Raw genomic sequence first — 23,484 nt, 5'->3', positions numbered from 1 at the left:
TCTGGAGGACAAACTAGACAAGCCCTCAGATATGACCACACAAGGCAGTATTTGGGGGTCACAGAAGATAGGGCACTGTAGTTACTCCAAGGTGGTCGATGAAGTCAGGAGGCAAGGAGGGCAGAGAGGGAGGGACATTAGACCTGAACTGTTGGGAGCTCCCCCAGCCAAGGAGTGGAGTGTGTGACCAGCAGTATTCCTTGTGCACCAGGGAGGGGAGTGTGTGGCCAGCAGTAAGCCTTGTGCACCAGGGAGGAGAGTGTGTGACCAGCAGTGTGCCTTGTGCAAAGGGCCTGAGTCTGTGCATAGAGCCTCTGCTGACAGTAAGAACAGGAATGCCAGGCAGCATGGCACTCTCTCTTCTGTCTCTTTGGCTGTGTTTCTTTCGTTTTCCAAACCAAACCCCTTAACTGTGGCTCCCAGAAGGAACCCCCATGGCTCCTACCTGGAGTATGAGCCGAGGAGTGATCCTGGAGGGTTCCTCTGTAGCCAAGGACTAGGAAGGCTCAGCAAGCAGAGGTTCAATACCCCAACACTGCATGAATCAGGTGTGGGTGGCACACACCTGTAACCTCAGCACTCAGGAGGCAGAGGCAGGAGGATTAAGAAATTCAAAGTCATCCTTGGTTATCTATTGAGTTCCAGGCTAGCCTAGATTCCAGTGAGATGCTCGCTCTCTCTCTCTCAAAAAAAACAAAAACAAAAACAAAAACAAAAACAAAACAAAACAAAAAACCAATAAAGAAAGAAAGAAAGAAAGTAGCTTTTCTCACCAAGTACAGTCCTTGGGACCCACAGGGTGGAAGGAGAGACCAGCTCCTGTAACTTGCCCTTTAGTTTCTGTAGGTATGCCATGGCCCACGCCTGTCTGTGTGTGCACATTAAATAAATGCAACACACACACGCAAACCCAACACTAGCACAGACAGCAGCCAACAGAGCCAGGCCCAGGGGTCCCTTCACTAGGCTCTGGCGTGTGGAAGGGGGAGTTCTGTGCAAAACTGTAAGGTCACATGTGCCTGCCATGAAGCAAGTGCTAGGAAGTTCCTCTCATTCACACAAAGCGAACAAGCTGTGCTGTCCTGGCCTCTCCAGGCCTCCCTCTCTGCAAAGGCTCCCCGACTGTGGCAGCTCCTCCCCCCCCAGCCCCCACCCGGTACCCAGCATCCTGCCCACTACTCTTCTCTGTTCCTTGAAATAAATACATCGCTTCCCTCCGGCAAGGGAGAAATGAAAGCGGTTCCCTAGAGCAGAAGAAAGGACGGAAGAAATTCCAGTTTGATGGTCTACAGGTAGACTTGTTTGGGCTGGCGTATATAAATCAGCGCCTGGCTTACATCAGATTAGCGCAGCGCAGAGGGGCCCGACTGATTGCCGCTTTACAAGCTGTTTACTGTTTACGAGGAGGGCCGAAGTGAGGCGCTCTGGAAGGAGCTGCCGAGTAAGCCCTTAAAAGTTTCTGTAATTGCTGGGCCCCGACCGCTCTACTCTGGGAAATACTGCTACCTTGAGGAGAAGGAAGCAAGGTCCCTGCCATTCACGGAGTCCCCAGTGCTGTATCAACACCACCCAGAGACGCGGAGCTCCGTGGAGACAGGCCAAACACCTTCCCTTTGACTGTTTCTCTAGGGTACACACGATTGGATGTGAGTTTATACAGTAGATCCCAGGGAGTGTGGACCCTCCGCATCCTGGTCACCAGTGAAAATTCAATCCTCCTCCCTGAGCTTCCTGGGGATCAGATGGGTTTTTCATAAAGCCAGACTGGGAAACCCTACAGAGAGCAAAGACAGGCCTCAGACAGACAGCACATAGAAGAACTATCTAAAAGTCAACGCTGTGGAAGGAAAGGGTCCTTCTCTCCAACAACACGAATCACACACACAGCAAACTCGTCGGCCTTTACATCACACACAGCCAGCCCGCTCATTGGTCAACTGGCAGAGGATGTTTGTGTTAATATGCAGTGCCGGAGAGAAGAATAAAAGCTGCCACACACTTTCTCCCAACCCTTGGGGGAAGAAAGGTTTTCACACAATTAAAACAACCTCTAGCTTGACCGAGAATTTTCATTTGTAGGAATTTATCCAAGCACAGAATTGCAAATGTGAGTCCCACGGTCACACCAAGGTGCCCACCCCAGCCGTGCTTATGAGACCAAAGCACAGGGTTAGTTTCCCCTCCCCCCACCATCAAAAACCCTGCATTCCCTAGCCTCCCCTGGGAATAAGGGTGAGCTTGTGACACAATGAGGTTTAGAATCTATTCTTTTGTGTATGGGGGTACACAGTGTGGGGTTGTGCATGCATGTATGTGCAGGTGCATTTGGAGTTCAGAGGTCAATCTCTGAAGTTGGGAGCCCTTTTTTTTTTTTTTTTTTTTTTTTTTTGAGACAGCACCTTTCACTGACCTGGGGCTCACCAATTAGTCCAGGTGAACCAGAGGAAATTCTCTTGTCTTGTCTCCTCCTCCTTGGAATGGGCTTGTCACCACAAGCGACATCCTTGGATGGGAACTGAACTCATGTACTTCTCCTCCACTGTCTCCCCCGCCCCCAGAGTCTGTTCTTTTAGCTTTTGCTTTCTCCCTCCCTTCTGCCTGGGCAGATGCCATCACAGAGACAGCAGTCATCTTGAGCTGAGGCAACGATAAAGGAAAGTAAAAAAAAAAAATGCAAAATAAAAAAAAAATCTCAACCTGTGGTGATCCTGTGGCTTCTGACAGAGGTCCTGAGTTCTGTTTCTGAGTGTTGAGGTTTGTGAGGGGGGAGTCCTGGGAGCCAACTCTCCAAAGTGGGCCCTGAACCCACAAAACCCACCTTCAGAAATGCCATTTATTGGGCTAGGGTGTGGCTTAACAGCCAAGAACCTGGGCTCCAGCCCCGGACTTGAAAAGAAAAGCTATTTTAAAAAAATAAAATAAAATAAAGAATTGCGACTTTTCCGCTAGCCAGAACAGTCCCACTTCCTAGAAACCCAAGGCCTATTGGGGCTTTTCCAGGTCTCTATCTGCATCTTCCAAACCCTGAATTAAAGGATCCAAAATGCCAGCTGTAAGTATCCAGCCTGTCGAGGCCACTCTAAGAGAGAGCAGATACCAGCGTTGCACACGATCTGCCTGCCCAGTGCTAAGGGAACAAACATACAGAAACAAACAGAAAACCTTACTATCATGCCGTACCTAGCTCTGGGTTCCGGTGCACACTGGTGTGTGCTGTCAAGCTCTGGTGGACTTGGTAGATCCATTAAGCTCCCCTCCTCAGCCTCGATTGTCCACAAGCTGCCATGAAATACTTAATGTGTGTTTAAAATGACCACAGATGCCAAGCCAGATGGCACAGCACTGTCTTCCCAGCTGCTCAGGAGACCGAGGCAGGAGAATCATGAGTTCCAGGCCAACCTGGACAACTTAGTGGGACCCTGGATTAGGGTTCTTTTGGGGAACAGAACTAATGGAATAAACACAGAGAGAGACACACACACACACATGGACTTTTTTTTTTAAGAGTGTCTTATAGGCTGTGACCCAGCTAGTCCAACAATGGCCGTCTCCCAACAGAAAGGCCAAGAATGCAGTCACTATTCAGTCCATGGGACTAGATGTTTTAGCTGGTCTTCAGTTTACGTCAGAATCCTGAAGAAGCAGGCTCTAATACCAGCGAAAGAATGCCCCAGCAGCAGGACAGATGAACTTGGCAGCTAGAGCGAGGGCAAGCAGGCAAAGAGCAAAAGCTTTTTTCTTCCATGTCTTTTATATGGGTTGCCATCTGAAGGTGTGGCCCAGATTTAAGGTGGGTCTTCCTTTCACAAATCATCCAAGCAAGGAAAGATCTCTCACAGGTATGCCTAGCTGCTTGGGATTTTAGTTAATTCCAGACACTGTCAAACTGATAACCAATAACAGCTGTCACAGATACTGTCTCAAAATAAAAACTAAAAGGTTGTGGATATAAGTCGGTGGTAGGATGCTTGCCTGGCATTATGAGGCCCTAGGCTCCATGCTCAGTATGGACAAAAGTCTTCACGGAGTATTGTCTGGGGAAGGGCAAACCACAGCCCTAGAGAATACAGATTCTACTTTATACACAATACACATAGCATAGAGCTGAAAGGAGAGTTGGGGATATAGCTCAGGGGTGGAGTACTGGCCTGGCAATCTAGGAGACCCCTCCTAACCTTAAGTTTAGTCCCCAGCACTACACAAAAACCAAAACAATGAATTCCACCCAATGTTGAACAGGTACTTTCTCCCCTGTCAGGAATGCGGGAAACCCCTCTCTTGTGTTTACCTCCCTGTCTTCTGGGCTTGATGGGAGGAGAAGAAGCTAGTTCAGCATGGGAGCCCTCTGCATTGTGGGTGAAGGGGCATGGTCTGATGTTGGATGTGAAGGGACTAAACAGCTGAAGCCCCTGAAAAACTTCAGTTCCCACCGTGCCCAGCACTGTGCCCATGGTGGCGCAAGTTCTTTCTCAGGCACTCCGTGGAAACATTGTCTCACTGGCTCCCCTCTTAGTTACATCCAAGGACATTTTAGTTTTTCTGTCCAAGGGGAGCATTTAGAATACCACGTATTTGCTCCCAGGGAACTTCCAGGAAGCTCCTGTCCTAGGAGGCTGTATGCTGTCCCTCTGTCCCTGCAAGAAAAAAAAAAAAAAACCTCACAGTCAATGGAAGAACAAGAAGAAGACTGGGGTCAAAAGAACACCTTCCCTAAATCAGATCTTTCTGACAAGTTCCAGAATCATCTAGAACAGTGGTTCTCAACCTTCCTGATGCTGTTACCCTTTAATACAGTTCCTCATGTTGTGGTGACCCCCAACCATAAACTTACTTTGTTGATACTTCATAACTGTAATTTTGTGACTGTTATGAATCATAAAAATGTAAATGTCTGATATGTGGGATGTCTGACTGGGGTCAATAGGCACAGATTGGGAATCCGGAATCTACAGGAGGATGCCAGTGTGTCTCCCAAGTCAGCAAGTTCCCTTTAATGAGCCTGGCAGCTTTGAGCCCTATTTTTAAAAGTTTATGACCCTGGATCTTTGAGTAAAACCCAGCACAGTGCTGCCCACAGCTGCACAGACTAGAGTGCCTGGAAGTTTCCATTGCCCTCCAAGTAACATCCATCAAGATAAGGGGGAGGGTGGGTGGGAGCCAGACTCTTGAGACCTCCCAGGCCTGGCTGGGTTGCTTAGACAGATGGCACCCCAGCCAAAAATGGGCGCCACAGCCAACCTCCATCCTAGGGTTTCCACTCCTAGCCAGTGCTATACCCCAAAGTATCAGCTTCTGTCTGGGACAGGAAGAGCCAGAATGAACAGGTACAGAGGAACGGGAGCAAGGACTAGAAGGGCCTCATTGGGTATGAGGGTCCAGTGGCTACTATAACTGGTTTCCATAAACCGGGCGGCAAGGGTAGAGGTTACTGCTCAGAGACTAAAAGTCTGTCTGCTCACTCTAGAACGTGAAATGAAGGTGTCAGCTGGCACCCTCAATCCTGGGGAGGCTCCTCCCTGTCTCTGACCGCCCTACAACCCAGGAAAGCCTTACTTGTGGCTACATCCCTCTATCTACACTAGGCCTCTTATCCAGGGATACCCCCCAGCCTTGGGGTGACCCAGGAGAAGCTCATTTAAGACTCTCCTAGTCAAACATTCCTGGCTCCCAGGGTCATGGTTAGAGGTGTCTTCTTCTGGGGATACCATTCAATGTACCAGACCTACACAGGTGTCCATGCCTGTTTGTCATTCCCAGCATGACCCGGAACCCCCAGGCTCACCTAACCTTACTTCAACTGCATCTTCAGGGATCCATAACACCACATCCTGGAGGTCAGAGTACCCACAAGCTCTCACAGGTCACATCCAGGAACAGGAACTGTGAAGTCAGTCTTGATTGAAGGCCCAGATTCCTCAGTTACCCGGCCCAGCCTCAGTTTCCTTTTCTGACAAGTAAAAATCACAAGAGTATCTTACACACCCTCCCCTACCCAGCCGCAGAGAGCATGAAGAAGCTGTTGGCCATAAAAGGCAGGACTGGCACCCACCCAGTGAATGGGACCTTGAACTTGGCCTCTTCAGGGTCTTGATGTTGGGACCTGGACTCCCTTCCTTTCCACATCAAACCCATCACAGGACTGGCCCTTGTCCTGAGAATCGAAGGTGGGTTTGCCTCTCAAAGCCCAACTCAGGCTATTTAAATCCACAGAGCCCTCTATGCAGACATATCCACAGAAATTCTAGTGTGTCAAGCAGATAGAGGAATGTTGGCTGCTGGTGCTGCCAGGGGAGTGTGCAACGAGGAGGAGCCTGGACCTGCCAGGAGCCTCCTACAAGTTGCTGTGCTAAAAAGCTCAGTCACGGGCCATGAAGAAGCAGATAGCAAGAGACTGGCTCCTTCCTCCCTCCCTTCCTCCCTCCCTCCCTTTCCTTCTCTTCCCTTTCCTCTCATTCCCTTCCCTCCCATCCCCTCTCTTCCTTTCTCTTCCCTTCCCTTCCCCTCCCCTCCCTCCCTCCCTTCCCTTCCCTTCCCCTCCCTTCCCTTCCCCCTCCTTTTTTCTCCCCCTTCCTCCCTCCCTTCCTCCCTCCCATCCTCTGGCATATTCTCCTTCCTTTTCTCTTCCCCTCACATGAAGCTGGAGACTGAACCCAGAACCTCACACAGGCTAGGTCACATCTCCAGCCCCCTCTTTCAGTTTCCCTGACTGGCCTTGAACTTGTGATCCTCCTACCTAAGATTTCTGAGGAGATGGGGTTATGGGCCTGTGATTTCTTATTGTCCTCCCCACAAAGACTCCAGATGTCCTCATTAGGGTTACTATTGCTGTGATGAAACACCATGACCAAGCCACATGGGGAGGAATAGCCAATCATTGGGGAACTGAAACAGGGCAGGACCCTGGAGGCAGGGGCTGATGCAGAGGCCATGGAGGAGTGTTGCTTACTGGATAGCTCATCATGGCTTGCTCAGCCTGCTTTCTTACAGAACCCAGGACCACCAGTCCAGGGATGGCCCTGCCCACAATGGGCTGGGTTTTCACCTATCAATCATTAACTAAGAAAACGCTCTATAACCAGATCTTATGAAGGCATTTCTCTCAATTGAGGTTCCCTCCTTTTAGCTCACCCTAGCTCGTATCAAGTTGACATAAAACTAGCCAGCACAGCTGACCCCTTGTCAGCCTGACACACAAACACATCGCTGTGAAACCATAGCCTTTCCTTTCTTGTTCTTCCCCAAGATCATACATTAACATCAACATTACAATATAAACATTTCAAAGCTTGAAAGTTCCACGGTCTTTATAAATTCAGTCTCTTTAAAACAGCCAGTCTCTTCTAAAATCCAGAGTCTTTTCACTTCAAAGTCTCTCAGCTGTGGCCTCCTGTAAAATCAAATAGAGATGAAACCTTTCTTACTTTGAGGGGGAAGAAACAGGGCACAGCCACAGTCAAATCAAAGCAAAACCAAACTCCAACCGTGTGAGTAACTCACTATCCAATGCCTGAGATCCACTCATGATCTTCTGGGATACTCAAAAGAGGAACCTTGGTTACACACACACACACACACACACACACACACAGAGAGAGAGAGAGAGAGAGAGAGACAGACAGACAGACAGACAGACACACACACAGACACACACACAGCGTGTCTCCTAGGCTCAGGCCACACCGTACCCACTTCTGTCCTTGGTGGTGGCATCTTCAAATGCTGTAGTCTCTGTAGAAAATTGTCTGCGCTTTTACCGGTAGCCTCTCTCTCGGGCTCTCTCTTCAGGGACTCCAGTCACACAGTGCCAAGTCTCAGCTGCTCTCCACAACCCGTTCACACCTGTGAAACCAGTACCACCTGGGTGACTCTTACCCTTGACAGTTGGGACAAAAGCACAAGGCACAACCTTGGCCACCTCTGGAACACAGCTTCTGTGTGCTGACCCTGAGGAAACACTTCCCAGGAGGCATCACGTCAACGATGCTGACCTCTTCTTATTCACAGCAGATCCTCCAGTCCCAGCTGGCCAGCATCCATTGTCCCAGCAAAGCAAAGATTTGACTTCAGTGGTTCTGGTCTCTTGTTAATCACAGCTGATTCTTCAGCCCCAGTGATCAGACCCCAGAGATTCTTCACACAAATGGCCTGGTGGACTCTCTGCTTCCCTCGGAAACCCCACAAGCCAGGCCCCCATCGTCTGCACTGCTCTCAACGGTCTCATCTCCCAAGCCCAACAGAACAGCCCACTGAACCCTCAACACTCAAGGACTTTTGTAGCCCAAAGTTGCAAAGGCCTTCCACAATTCTCCCCAAAACAGCATGGTCAGGTCTGTCACAGCGACACCCCACCATCCTGGTACCAACTTTTGTTCTTGATAAGGTTTCTTTTGCTGTGATGAAACACAATGACCAAAATAAAGTTAAGGAAGAACGGGTTTATCTGGCTTACACTTCTGCTTTGCAGTTCCTCATTGAAAAAGTCAGGACAGGAACTCAAATGGGGCAGGAACCCGGAGGCAGGAGCAGATGTAGAGACCATAGAGGAGTGTTGCTTACCGGCTTGCTCCTATGGTTTGCTCAGCCTGCTTCCTTATAGAACCCAGAGCCACTGGCCCAGGGATGGCCTCACCCACGGCGGGCTGGCCCCTTCCCCATCAATTAGTAATTAAGAAAATGCCCTATAGACTGAGCTTATGGGGGTATTTTCTCAACTGAGGTTCCCCCCTTTCAGATAACCCTAGCTTGTGTCAAATTGACATAAAGCTATCCAGCACAGCAGGTCAGGAGACAAGATGGAGGACTTGCATCCTAAGTACACAGTGTGGGCTCACTATGGGAAACATGGAATGTGATCCTTGCTGCAAACCACACAGCAATTGCCTCTGCTGTCTTCAGGTCACATGATCACAACTCATGAAGAAGCTAAAGATAGTGGTGGAGAACTCAAGTTTATGCCGAGTGGGTTGTTTTCTAAAACAATAAATAAAACAACTTTTAATGCATGACCTGCCATGCCCCATGTGTCCTATAAGCAGGCCCTGCAAACATCTTTGTATCTCTGGCTGTACTCGAAGAGTGACTAGGGACATGGGGACATAAAGCGTCTCTTCGCAGCCTGGGCACTCCCCCACAACCCACTTTCCATTAGGACTTTTAATTGCCAGTGTGTTTAGAACCTGTATGCAAGGCTATCGCAAACAGCAATCTGTCATCTGTCTATCATGTATTGTCATCATCTATCAATCACCGATCTAGCAACCGTTCATCATCTCTTTATCCATACCTGTCATCTCTCTACACCATCATCTGTCTGTTGATCATCTATCAATCACCCATCAGTCACCATCTCTCTATTATCTATGTCCAACTGTCGGACAAGCAGTAAGGACCCCTCCAGTTCCCTGAAACCAGGGCCCAGTTGTCAGACCTCTGCATTTGCCCTGATGATGGCCAAGGCCCATTAAGAGTCACAGGTCTGAAAAGACCCTCATGAGCTCTGTGTCCCAGGCCCTCTTCCTGTCACCTTCAGATGACCTTCAATTTACACACATGACTGATGCTCCCATCCATCGCTGAGTAGAATTCAGAAGCATTTTCCACTAACTAGGATCAGTATTCACTCGTGGACATGACAATCAGGACATGCAGATGAGCCCAAGCCATCTCTACTTTCTTTCAGCTGCCAGGTCACTCAGAGGAAGAGGTCAAGTCCTATCCACACCCCCACCCACTCCAGATGCCTGTGCAGCTGCCCTGAGTGTTTTCTTGGTGGACGTACCAGAAAGCAAGAGGTCAGCGCAAGCTGAACTGCTCTGTGAGGGAGGATGCCGCCTAGATGGACAGCTAGGCTGCGTTTTAAAAGGCAATGAAGTGGGTAAGGGGTTAAAGTGCCTGTCACGCAAGCATGAGGACCCGAGTTTGGTCGAGAGTGGCAGTGTGTGCCTTCAATCTGAGCCTTGGGTTAGACGGAGGCAGAAGGGTTCCTGGGGCTCACTGGCCAGTCAATCTAGCTGAATGGTTCAGGTGAGAGTCCCTATCTCAAAAACTAAGGTAGAGAGATCGAGAAAAACACATGTTATTGAACTCTGACCTCTGCCATGTGCATACATGTTAACACGTGCACACACACACACACACACACACACATACACACACACACAAATGAAGACCTTGGCAGGTGGAACATAAGGTATTTTCTGTCTTGCCTTGCCTGCAGTGCTGGGGATTGAACCCAAGATCTACACACCAGGTGTGACCTCTGCCACTGAGTTACAGCCTCTTTTTAACTTTGCCTCTTGAGACAGGGTCTTGCTAAACTGCTCAGCCTAGCTTTGAACTCACTGCATAGCCCAAACTGGACTTGAACTCCTGATCCTCATGCCTCAGCCTCCTGTATAGCGGTCCTGACAGACGACAGGCCTACACCTCCACTGGGAACAGAAAGCAGAAGCCCCTGAACTGGGGAGAAGGGGAACCCAAGGCAGCCCGTGGAATTTTCTAGATTTCTCCCTGTGGTGCTTCTTTCCCCCTCTCCTCACTCTACAGGGTCAACCACCATCTCCCGACTGCTGTTTTTCTGGTTCCTGCTGTGTTCTGAGCTGATATGTAAAGTTACTTAAAACACGCGCTGAGTGCTGGCCCTCTGTGCTGAGTTTCCCGATGTGAAATCAAAGCTCCATCTTGAAGGCTCTGTCCTCTGGGGACTGGCTGGACAGCCGACCTGTTTCCCTTGGCAGTGGCTGACTTTCTCCCCCACGCCAACACTAAGATGGGATGATAAGGTGGGGTTTGGGTCTTGGTTCCTAGGAAAACACCCGCAGTGTGGCATCCTCTGAGCTCTAATGGGCGACAGGGTGGCTCTAGGGTCATGATTAGGGTCCTGATGGGGGAAGTCAGTGCAGGGACACAGAGTGATCAGGCCTGGAGGGGGCTTCTGTCACTGAGCACCAAGCCCCCAGGGACACACACAAGGCGAAACTGGCAAAGAACACCGTCTGGAAGGAACTGCTCACCCAGAAGAAAACAGAGAGGCGTCGCCATCCACACACGGTCCGTGAGCGATTCTGTGCACACCTAACAGGCAGCAGACTGTTCTCTGAACCCACCATGCTCCCTGTTTTATGAGCTTTGGCCCTAAAGGCGTGTCCATGGGGCCAAGGTTGCTCTAAAAAGCTTGGTGGAAAGTTCTGTAGGGGAGTGAAGCCATGGCGCTGAGCGGAAATGACCCTGGCGTCTCCAAATCAGTCCTTTATCTCTACCACCCCCAGTCCCACCAAAGTGGTCAACAGATCCCATGACTCCAGCTTCCCCGAAGGGGGATGGGCACCCTCACTCTTCCCACTACCCTCAGCAAAGGCATCCTGGACGCCAGCCTCTCACCCTCGTTCTGAACCTAGGCAGCCTCTCCCACAGTCAGGCCGCTGTCACCCGCTGGTATGTCCTCACAAGCATCACCCTCCTCCCTGCCCTTGGCTGCAGTGGCCTCATGGCTCCCAGCCCTTCTGCTGTTCTGTCCTGCCATCTCTGGAACCAATTTGACAGCCGAGTGGGTTTTACGGGCTCTAAGCATCCATTAGCTGACCTCATCATTTTTAGAGATCAAAAAGTCAGCGTTATCTGTGGTCTCACCTATCACAAACCGGAATGGGGACAGCGGCTTCCTCCCCAGGCTGTTTCTCCAGAGAGAGGCTTAACCAAGGAGGAGGAGGAGGTCTGATTGGAAATGTTTTCACTCAAGAAAGAGCTCAGGATGCTCAAGGGAGCTATGGGAAAAAGAATGTAGGGGTTGAGGAGGCAGCCCTGTCATTAAAGTACCACACAAGCGTGGGGAACAGAGCACGGACCCTCGGCACCCGTACAACATGATATGGTGCCTGTAACCCTGAGCACTGGGACAGAGACAGAAAGGTCCCAGAGTTTGCTGGCTGGTCTAGCCAATCAGTGAGCTCTGAGCTCCAGATGAGGCCTTGTCTCAAGACAGTAGGTATTATCTTCTGACCTACACACACACACACACACACACACACACACACACAAACACACGTGCCCATGCACATGCATGCACACATACAAAGGATATAGAATGCATTTTGTTATTGGTGTTGAAAAATACTGAGGACAAGGCTTAGTTGGCACTGTGGTTGCCTCGCGTGCACAACGTCCGGGGTTTGATTCCCCAGAGCGAATTAAACCAGGTGTGCTGGCTTATGCCAGGATGCACTTGGGAGGTAAAGGAAGGAGGATCAGAAATTCAAGGTTGCCTTCAGCCACATCCCAAGTCTGAGGCTAGCCCAGGATATGTGGGACCACGTATCAGGAGGGTGAGAGGGAGGAGAAGACAGAGGAGGGGGAGGCAGAAGCAGACGCAGCAAGGTGTTTTTGTGGTTGACATATTCTGCTGTGGTGGGTGACAAGACCTCCCACTGTGGGCTTCGGACACCGCTGGGGGACTGAGAAGTCAGAGACTGAACCTAGGCATACATGGTTCTTTCTGTGCCACTTTCTGGCCATGGGCAGTGTACTTGCCGTTAGGTGGCATATCTGGGGTCTCTGTGACAGGGGATCAGTACTACCCAACAAGGCTGTTCACACCTGTCACTCTCTATGTCGAGCTGAGTCCCACTCTCCCTCCACCTCCCCAGTACAGAGAGACAGTGTTGGTTCTCTCCTGACCCTGAAACACCACGTTCTTCCTTGTCACCAAGTAACACTGTTCTTGGGAGACATGTGGCCTCTCCACCTCAGTGGCTCACCGTGTCCCCTCTCTGTCACTAAAACTGCTGCCCCTCCCCCCGGCTGAGCACCCGGATTTCTGCTGCCCCATAGCTTCAATTCCCACTGCTCTGGGTCTCCAGGTCTGGGTAAAACCTGGATCCCCAGAAGGCTGTGGTCATGAGTCAGCAGGGCCGTGTCTCAGAAACTCACGTGAGCCGTTGTTCTCAAAGCTCCCTTAGATTTCTGAAATTTTCCTTTCCTGGCAGCAATAGAATGCACAGATCCTTCTACCTCCAAAGCCACTAACAGATTAAGTCTTGTACTTGATTTTTTTATTAGACAGGGTCATGCTATACAGAGACCCGCTTGCCTCTGCCATCCCAAGTAGGGATCGAAGGATGCCCTACTGCGTCCAGCTGCATTTTCTTTATATTTGTGTTTTCAAATGCTCCCGCCAGAACACCATGTTGGTTTCTACCCTCTGTGTGTTGACAGTTGGGCTTATTTCTCTCCAAGCTATCAATTATGTCAGCCTCTTTCTCCATACCACAAAATGGTCGCTATGATTCCAGCTACTGTTGGCAGAAGCCCGTGAGCACAGAGAAAAGATGAATGGTCTCTTTATATCTTTTTGATAACATGAGAGTTTAGAGGGTGAAAGCTTTGTCCCTTACTGGGCCAGAATAATCCAGGCCCAGGTAGACAGACCCAGGAGCCAACACACCTGGAGGCGACCCTCTCTGACAGTGGCAAGTCTCTGACTTTTCACCTGTCAATGCTGACGACAGTAGTGCCCACTTCAGAGATGGCGGTGAGCTACGGTAAATGTACTGGGGCGCGTGGGGACAGCTCAGATGCAGCGAGCCACTGAGCTCTGACCATTACCACACTTGTCATCGCTGACGACATCACTGTCCTCCTGACCAGGTTCAGGCAGCATCCGACTTAACAGACCCTTGAGTTGCTGACTGATTGACGGGAGGGGAACTTGACATCTGTGAGACCAGAGAAGGGGCCGAGGTGTTGGAGACATAGGGGTTGACAGGCACTGGCTGGGACCACCCAGCTTGCTGCAGGCGGCCCTCTCGGTGACTGATCCATGTCCACATCCCAGCTATCCACACTTTGTTTTCATCTGGCCGCCCCTCGGCCTTGGCTGACACGGTGTCAGGGCCCCGCTTGAACGCCTCAGGTGCCAGCTCGTTAGTCAGTCAGCACAAGCTCTCTGGTTGTCACTGGCACCGAGCTCTTTGTGCAGATCCCTCGGCCACCCGCCCAGGCAGCCCCCTGAAAAGGCTGTCAACTGGTCCATCTCAGCCTGTCCATGATGGCTCAAGAAGAATAAAAGCCAGACTCCAGGTCCGCCATGAAGGCACGTAAGGGGCCAAACAGGGTGTGGCTTTGGGGAAACCACAATCCCAGGCACCATAGATGCAGGTTTGAGGCTTTGCCTCTCTCTATCCAGGTGTCTATAGATGTGTTTCTTAACCTCTCTGAACCTCTGTCAAGAGAGTTGGCCCCACCCTAGTCAAGCCCTTCAGCCACAAGCCCATAGTCAGTTTCAGAATGCATGGTGACAGACTGCAAGGTGTCGGGGAAGTAAGGGACAGTTGAGAGGGTCCTCTGTGGAGACCATGGTGCCTTCCAGCAGCCATATCTGCAGGCCCTCCCTCCATGGAGGGAAGGAAGAGTTGTGTGTGTGATCTCCCAGGACTGCACTGACGAATGACTACCTACCCACCACAAGGCTCTCACAGCTCTAGGGGACAGAAGGCCAAGGCCAAGGGGTGCCTCATCCCCCAGGAAAGCTCTAAGGAGTGTCCTTCCTGCATTTTAAGCCTCTCATGGCTCTTGCTATCCTTTAACCTGTAGCTGCAATGCCAGAGTCCTTGCCTCCACTTGCACAGGGCCTGTCTGGATAGCTGGTCCAATCCCTTCATCTGCTACGGACCCTGATTGTTGGGTTTAAGTCCCTACCAGCCCCAGGATCACCTCATCTCAAGACCTTCATTTCAATAACATCTGCAAAACCCTATTTTGCCAGATGTGAACCACCATGACAGAGTAAAGACCTATCTATCTACTCTATCTATCTATCTATCTATCTATCTATCTAGCATCTATCTATCTATCTATCTATCTATCCATTATCCTATTTCTCAGGTTTTTAAGACAGGGTCTCACATACTCCAGACTGGCTTCTAACTTACTATATAGCCAAGGATGATCTTGAAGTCCCAATTCCCCTGTTTTCACCTCCAAAGTTCTGGGGTTGCAGGCATGCACCACTGTGCTCAGTTTTTGTGGTGCTGGGGATGAACCCAGGGCTTTGGACATGTTAGGCAAGCACTATACAAACTGAGCTATATCTCCATCCCTAAAGACTTCAGATTTAATATATATATATATATATATATATATATATTATTGTTATTACTATTGTGTATATTATGTCTGTGGTTGTGGACAGAGTGCTCATGCCATAGTGCATTGTTAGGGGCAGGAGAGTCTGGGGACATCTCTGTATAGTGTGCTCCATCATCCCACTCCATGTGGGCTGTGAAGATGGAAGTCAGGTGTTCAGGTTTGCACCGTGCAGCAAACCCTTTACCTACTGAGCCACACCTTCAGCCCTAGCTGATCTCCAGTGTGAGAAAGCGCCCTGGAATATCTTCTCACTGCAGGGTGACACGGCCTCGGGGCTGAAAAAGCACACATGCTCACTCAAGTGTCCCAGACACCTCACACTGCTCTTCAATGAAGCTTCTCGACACAATAAGAACAAGTCCACAGAGCTGGCAAAGCCAAAGTATGGTGACAAAGGTCCTGCGGGTGCCCTCTGTGGATAATAGCTGGGGTGGTTTCCCCATCTTTCCTTCTGGTCCACAGTGTCCTGAAGAAGTCAGAAGGGTAGAGATTGGCCCCAGACAAACATAACCCCCAGAAGTTCAGCCCTGAGGAGCAATGGGGCTCCAGGCGGGTGTCAAGAGCCAATGGGGAGTACCAAGCCAGCACCAGTATGACAGTGTGTTCTCAGAGCAAAGCCGAGCCAGGAGAGTGCAAGGTAAAAACACCACTTCCCCCACGATGACCCAGAAAGCAGCCTGGATTTCTGTGGCTGGTTCCTCAGCCTCGCCAGCTGCCTGTTGTTGACTCTTGTTTTTGGATTAAGTAATCAGCCTGGTGTGTGTGTCTCCAGACCACAACTGAAAAGCCCTGCAGATAAACTGATGTTGGCCCTGCAGAGATGCTGTACGCACCTCTGACTTGGACCTGGGAACAGTGCGGCAGGCCCAACTTGTCCACAGTGTGGCCACCAGGGTTTAAAGGCATTGGCAAGGAGTGGGCCCTAAGTTCCCAGGAAAGTCCATCTCCCCTCTGGACTGGGAGTACACCAGTGGCCCAGGGACCTGCAGGACTTTTACATAATGCAAGCAGGAGAGCACCACACAGCTCAGTGGATACTGTGGATTCTTATGCTTTAATCTCCACGATGGCCCTTCATGTCTAGAGCCATACTGTCCCCTCGCTGCCAGACAGAGATCAGTCCATGTGGCTATGTCTTAGCTGGACACTTGGCACATGAAAGAGGCATAGAATAAAGACAAGTACTCCAAACACTGAGTGTCGGGGTCAGGTATCCAGCTAGAGGACTAGCCCTGCCAGTCTGCCTTCTGACCACTAAATATCTCAGAAGCCATGCGGCATGTCAGGCCCTTCCCAGAAGGAGAATCTGAAGTCCCACCAGTACCCTATTTCAGTTTAGCGCTCAGAGACTTGGGGGCCCGAGTGGTGGTGTGTGGCGGTCCCTATGACACCTTCAGGGCAGAGGCTGTGGGTGAGGTGTGGAATAGAGAAGGATCAGTGTCCTGTGTCTCCAGCCAGCAGAGCCACACAGTGGGGTAGGAGGGACAGGGTACAATGACCCTCAGGGACTACCTGCCCCTCTGGAAGATAGACTCCAAGGCCTCTCTGGCCCGGAGCATCCCATGGAGTTCTCTGTTGGGAGATGTGAATCCCCAGATCCTGAATTTCTGGTAAACAGCTTGTAATGCTTGCAGCTGCTCTGAGCACGAGACCCTCAGGAGTTCCTGATGGCAGGGGAGTGGTTTCTGGTGGGTTTGACTAGGGCGTGGCTATCCCTATATAAGCTGCCCCTGGACACAATAAAGGGGGCATTCTGGCATCAAAGATGACCTGTGTCTCTGTCTGTGTGTCTTTGTGTGTTTCACTCTCCAGCCCCTTGCCCGGTTCGCGAACTGTATGGTAGCACATAGTGCAGACAGGTGTGGTACACTACAGTTCTCCAGAGCCACTGCTCCGGCTTCATCCTGGCCAGTGCTCTCACTTTTCTAGAAGAAAGTCAGGAAGAGTGGGACACAGGCACAAGGACAGAGATACTTGTCTGCCCTGAGATGCAGCAGAGACCAAGGAGGCCAAGTTCTGCGGGCTGCTGGCCTCCCAACACCTGCGAGGCGGTTGCATAGTTCATCAGCCTCCAGGCTGGGAGTTCAAACCACAGTCCAGCCAGCTCTAGATCCCTGCCTGCCCACCCCTAAGTGCTGTGCTGTACTCTGGCCCCCATCTTTCCCAAGTCCCCTGTTTGCAGCCGTGTTCCCCCACCCACCATGCCTAAACAGAACCACAGAGCCTGAGGCCTGGGTTCTGTCCCTTTGACTTCTGGCTTTACAGGTCTACTCTTGGCTGGGTTAAGCAGACCCTTCCAGATGGTCATCCTCCATCCCTGGTGGTGTAGAGAAGCACACAGTGCTCCCTTCCACCCTGCCTGGCTTCATTCCCCTCCCTGTCTGATGGTTCTCTAGGCCACCCTGTCCGAGTGCGGCCTCCAGGTTTCAAATGCTCCCACTCACCTGCCAGAGTGGAGGGAGAGTTGGGTTTGGTTTACTTTCTTTGAGAGCCCTTGGAGGGTGAGGTGACCCCAGGTGCTCAGAGGTGAAGCCTGGATGTGTCCGAAGTCTGTGACCATTGCCCCACCCCATCCCAGCCAGACCAGAGGAAGCCTTTCTCTACACCCATGGTACACACAGCCTAGCTGCAAATTAACTTCAAGTTCTCACCACTGAGCCTGTGGGCTGGGAGTGTTGGACCAGAGTGTCAGACCCACTTCCTCCTGTGGGATGCAGCATCCCTGACTGGGGAAGGTCTACATGTGTCCCGTCGGAGTGCACAGTGTGTCTGAGGGGTCGTCAGTGTGGAGGCACAGGACACTTTCCTCCAGGGAAATGGAAGGGCCCCTTCAGTGAGTCTAAGGAGCCGGGACAGAGACAGGGTTTGGACCATTTTTTTCTTTTCTTTTCTTTTCTTTTCTTTTCTTTTCTTTCCTTTTCTTCCTTCCTTCCTTCCTCCCTTTTTTTCTTTTTTTATGAAAGATGTATATATATTGTGTCACACTGCTAAGAAGGGACAGAAAGTTCTAGAAACTGTAAAAGGATCTTGTTAAGAAAAAGTCTGTAGGCAGATAGAACCCAGTTTGGACTATTCAACCTGTTTAAATCTGCCAAGTGACTTCCTTGGCGAGAGGCGAGTTGTTAATACCTTGTGAGTACGTGAAGCCAGCCCTAGCCTCGCCTTTGAACTTAGCTTTATCTTCTCATGCCTGGTGGAGAAAGAGGAAAGGAGATAAAGTGCTCCTAGGTCACACGCCCACCACACAGTCCCTCAGCCTAGTGCCATTCTATACATGGGTAAACTGAGGCCCAAAACCTCAAGCTACTTCCTCCTGCTGAAGTCACCAGTTGGCATCTCTTAAACCTCTGGGCCTGCTTGAAAGAAGACCTGTGACCCAGGCACCCACAGCACTTGCAGTCAGGAAGCTGAGGTGAGAGGATTGCAAGTTCAAGGCTGGCCTGGGTGATACAGTAAGGCTCTGTTGAAAAAATTTAAAAATAAATAAATGAAAGCGCGTTAGGGCTATACTCTGGCGGGGCGGGGGGAGCTTACTGAGCAAGTGGGAAGCCCCAGTGACCGGGAACAAGCACAGCTTTAACCAAAACGGCTGAAACCAGGACCTCAGACTGAGCTACAGCCAGATGGTTTTACTATTGATTTATTTTGAGATTGGGTCTCACTAAGTTTCCCAGGCTACCTTCGAAGGCCCAGCTCTCTCGACTTGGCCTCTGGAGTAGCTGTGCTGAAGAGTGCCTGCCCTGTTTCACCTGGCTCCCATCATCCACTGTGTATGGCAAGGCTGGGAAACTGAGGCGCAGACAGTGTGACAAATATGGAGACATTTGTCAACCAGCCCTGTATAAAAAAGTCCGCTGGGCCCTGCTCTCTAGCGCTTATGTGTGGTACCAATCATGTGATAGTCTCATCTATGCCCATCCCCCACATATCCAGGAGCCTCCTAGCTGCACTTATTCCTGTGATCCCCTGTGACTAACTCACCCGTTAGGGTCTAAGAACACAAGCCAACCCCCTTACGACTGATTTCTTGGAGACGTTTTCTAAGTAGATGATCCCCAAGGGTGACAGAAGCAGGGCAAGGGTTTCAGAGGCAGCATCTCAGCCTCCTGCCACACGTGGCTGGAAGGTGTGCCAACCTTGGCTGGATGCATGTGTCCTGACCAAGGTGATGCCCCCCACATCAACTCCACATCGCCTCAACTCCGACAGGAAGCTAAATACAAAAGCCGGAAAGAACATCAAACGCACCAGCTTGGCAGAGACGCAGACATGTGGAATTGTTGGTAGAGTTCAAAGGAGGGGCTAAGATGCTGGGGGCCCTGTACAGCATCCCCTCCCGCATGATGCATGTACCTTGAGGGCACTGGGGACAGTCACACACACATGACCTGCTGCTTGTCCTGATGGTGGCCTGTAGGGCTGGCTGTGGCTGGCTTTGCACCTCACACTGGGAGGTGGGTGAGGTGAGGCTAGATGGGTAAGTGAGGATAGCTGGTGTTCACTGTGAGAGTTTGTTCATGAGGGTCAGATCCATCCTCGGTGCCTGTTCTTCATTGCCCCCACTTCTGGTTTGTTTTTTTTTTTTTAAATGAGCACCCAAGGCACAGAGAGGATAAGACTTGCCTGAGGTCTAGCGGCCAGTGAACAAGGACAACTTAGAGACTGGAAGAGTAATAAGCTGGGTTTGACAGATGAATAGGACTTTTACAGGAAAGCAAGTCAGGAGGTGAGTTGAGTTACCTGTTTCAGAACCCCTGTTCCAGGTGCATCTCCGTTTCCTGCTCCCTCAGCCTTGGTGGTGCTAATAACAGCAGCAAACAAACCCATTCCTTAGATTAGGAAAAGTAGGATTCCCTTTATAGTGGCAGTGCATTTGTTAGACCTAAGAACGCTTTCTAGAGCTCAAGTTAGTCCATAGCCTAGCCTGGAGGGGGAGGGACTCACTGGCCCCACCCCTGGCTGAGGAGCTAGCCACAGTTGATGGCTTCTGGGAAGGGGGGGGGCAGTTTTCTTTAACTGTGTGGCTCCCGGCAAGCTGATCACGTTCTAGTGGATACATGGTCGACACAAACTTGAGTCAAGGATTATGCAGTTTTAAAAAGAGAGAGGAGGTAGGAGTTAAGGGGAGGAGTTAAGGGGAGGAGTCAGGGATGAACATTATCAAAATACAATGTATAAAATTTTTGGAGAATTAATAAAAATATTCATTTTAAAAAGTGAAAATATTCAGAGATTAGGCATGAGTTCCTCACATATATAAAAGTGTAGTGCATTTAATTCATGCAGATCTAGTAGCTCATAGTTATGGGCACTGGAAGAATAATTTAAACATTTTATCTCTCATTAAGAAATATTATGACCAGCTTGATATGGAAAAGAGGAAGCCCATCCGTCCACACGAGGCTCATGGAACATCCTCTGTGGAGCCCACAGGGTCTGAGCTGCTTTTTTGCTGCTGTAAGGTGGCACCTTGTCCAGGACAACTTATACAACAAAGGGTTTATTGGGAACTCATGGTTTTCAGAGGTTTAGTCCATGACCATCATGGCAGGGAGCATGGCAGAGGCCAGCAGGCATGGCGCTGGAGAGGCAGCTGAGAGTTTACATCTTGATCCACAAGCACAAGGCAGAGAGACACTGGGAAAGCCATGGGCTTTTGAAACTTCAAAGCTTGTCCCCAGCAATACACTTCCTCCAAGGTCACACCTCAAGTGAGCAACAGAAGTTGTTCTCATTTAAGCCACCACTTTCAGGACCTTGGGTATTGAGCCAGGTGATAATCCAGCCCTCAGAGCTTCCTCCTTGGTGGGGAGACAGAAAACAACCAAATTTTGGTGTGTGATATTGCAGGAGCTAGGGACTGTGCACAAAGCAACAGGAAGCAGCGTGGCTACTGAGGGACAGAAGTCACCTACGTGGTAATGGGAGAAGGCGTTGGGAATGACCCAGCAGTGATGGAACCCAGAGGAGCCACGAGAGACATGGCAGAGAATGTGGAAGAACAAGTCATCCCTATTGCTGCCGTTACCATCTTATCCTCACCACCCTCACCATCACCAGCAGCACTATTAACATCATCACCACCCCTGCTACCATCACCGTCATCACCTACGTCATCATCATCACCATCATAACTATCACTAGCATCACCACCATCGCCATCACCACCACTATCATCATCATCATAATCTTAATCAATCACCACCACCATCATCATCATCACCACTACCATCATCACCACTATCATCATTACCATCACCAGTACCATCATCATAACCATAATCATCATCCCCACAATCATGATCATCATCATCATCACCACTACCATCATCATAACCATAATCATCATCCCCACAATCATGATCATCATCATCATCACCACTACCATCATCATAACCATAATCATCATCCCCACAATCATGATCATCATCATCATCACCACTACCATCATCATAACCATAACCATCATCCCCACCATCATCATCATCATCCCCACCACCATCATCACCACTATAATCATCATCATCACCACCACCATCATCACCATTTCATCGCTATCCTAATTATCACAATTATCACCATCCTCAGTACCACCATTATTGCTGTCATTGTTCCCAGCATCATCCATTACTCTCGGTGTTACTCTTCAGAAAGAGAGTCCTCAGCTGTGAACATCCTTAAACAAAATATACGTCATGCTGGCAGAACAAAACACCCATCAGAAGCCAGGGCCATTGATTGAGAGGATGGGAGAACCAGGACGTCTCTGTCATATGGTTCTGGTTTCACCTGTCACAGCTTCATGTCTGTGCTTGGGTCTCTTTTTCCTGACACTGAATAAAACCAGCATTTTCAGAAGCAAGCTGTGGCAGCAGACACCCTACAGTAAACACTGGGCTTTCTCAAGCAGACTGAAGCAACTTTGAGGTCAGGCCTCTGCCATTCAACGTGATTCTGGAACAAGAGGTTCCAGGCTCAGTGAGAGAAGTGGGTGCTGGGTGGGGCCTGAGACTCAACAGCTTGGGGCCTCAGCTCCTTTGTTGATGACTAAGGATGGTCACCTTGTGCTTTGGGCTTGAGAGTGTTTGTGGGGTTGTAAGAGAGAAAGCATTTAAAAACTGACACTCAGGCTGAGCAGTGGTGGCACCACCTTTAATCCCAGCACTTGGGAGGCAGAGGCAGGTGGATCTCTGTGAGTTTGAAGTCAGCCTGATCTACAGAGTGAATTGCAGGCCAACAAGGGCAACACAGAAAAAACTGTCTCTAAATAAATAAATAAATAAATAAATAAATAAATAAGTAAATACCCACAAAACCAAGCCAAACCAAAACTTCACTAACACGCAGGCTGTGGGTAGGCAACCAATGCCACCTCTCACTATCAAGATTGGTGTTCTTGTCCTGGCTTGTGGTAGCTTTCCTAGTTCAAATGCATTTCTTTTACGTCAAAAAGAATGATGTATTGAAGGCCAGCAAGATGGCTCAGTAAGTAAAGCCTTGCTATCAAGCCCGAAGACCTGAGTTCTATCCGTGGAATTCACACGGTAGAAAGAGCGTGGACTCCCATGCACTACCCTCTCACCTCCCCCAGTGCTTTGTGGGATGTGTGCACTCCCCCCTACACACAGATAAATAAATACATAAATAGTAAACAAATTTTAATGTGGTGACGTACTTTCTTGAAGGCTAATTGACCCCTGCCACACTTGTGGGTGAGGAAGAACTTCTGTGGTCTTGGGCTGAGCCCCCTTCCTGCCCCTGACCAAGATTTCCCTTTGTCTTTGCTGAAACTTCAGCAGATTCTGAAGTGGGAAATTTATTCCGGAGGAAAATGACATGAGAGCAGGAAGACAGGACAGCTGTGAAGGGTCGCTTCTGACACTGGCCACTGTGGGCCACCGGGCTCAACCCCCTGGGGCATCTGTGAATCCCCTGCTGCGTGCCTGAGACAAGGTGTGAAGGACAGAGCCGAGGTGGTGGCACAGCACGGAAGGAGAGAGAAGCGGGTGCTGGGTGTGACCAAGAGCCAGCCTCACGCAGCTACTCATTGCTAAGCCCCAGATGCCCTGTGTATAGAATGGAGTATTGCAGTGTCTGCTTCACGTTCTTGGGGGAGGAACACTAGACTGTGTGGGTGGAGCATCAACAGGGTTGCACATCCCAGTGTTCTCAGTGCCCCTTCCTGGACTGCCTGTGACCTCGGGCACAGGACTCTGAAGGTCACTGTGCCTCTGCAGAGGTCAGAGATGATGGAGGTGAAGGGGAGGCCTCTCTGTCTGATTAGGTAGGTCAAACCTAGCTCATCCTTGACTGGGAAAACTCATTAGCCAGGTTGGCTCAGCC

The sequence above is a fragment of the Chionomys nivalis genome, chromosome 21 (assembly GCF_950005125.1).
Source record: "Chionomys nivalis chromosome 21, mChiNiv1.1, whole genome shotgun sequence".
Lineage (NCBI taxonomy): Eukaryota > Metazoa > Chordata > Mammalia > Rodentia > Cricetidae > Chionomys > Chionomys nivalis.
The sequence above is the reverse complement of the archived record's forward strand: the minus strand, read 5'-3'. Positions refer to the sequence as shown.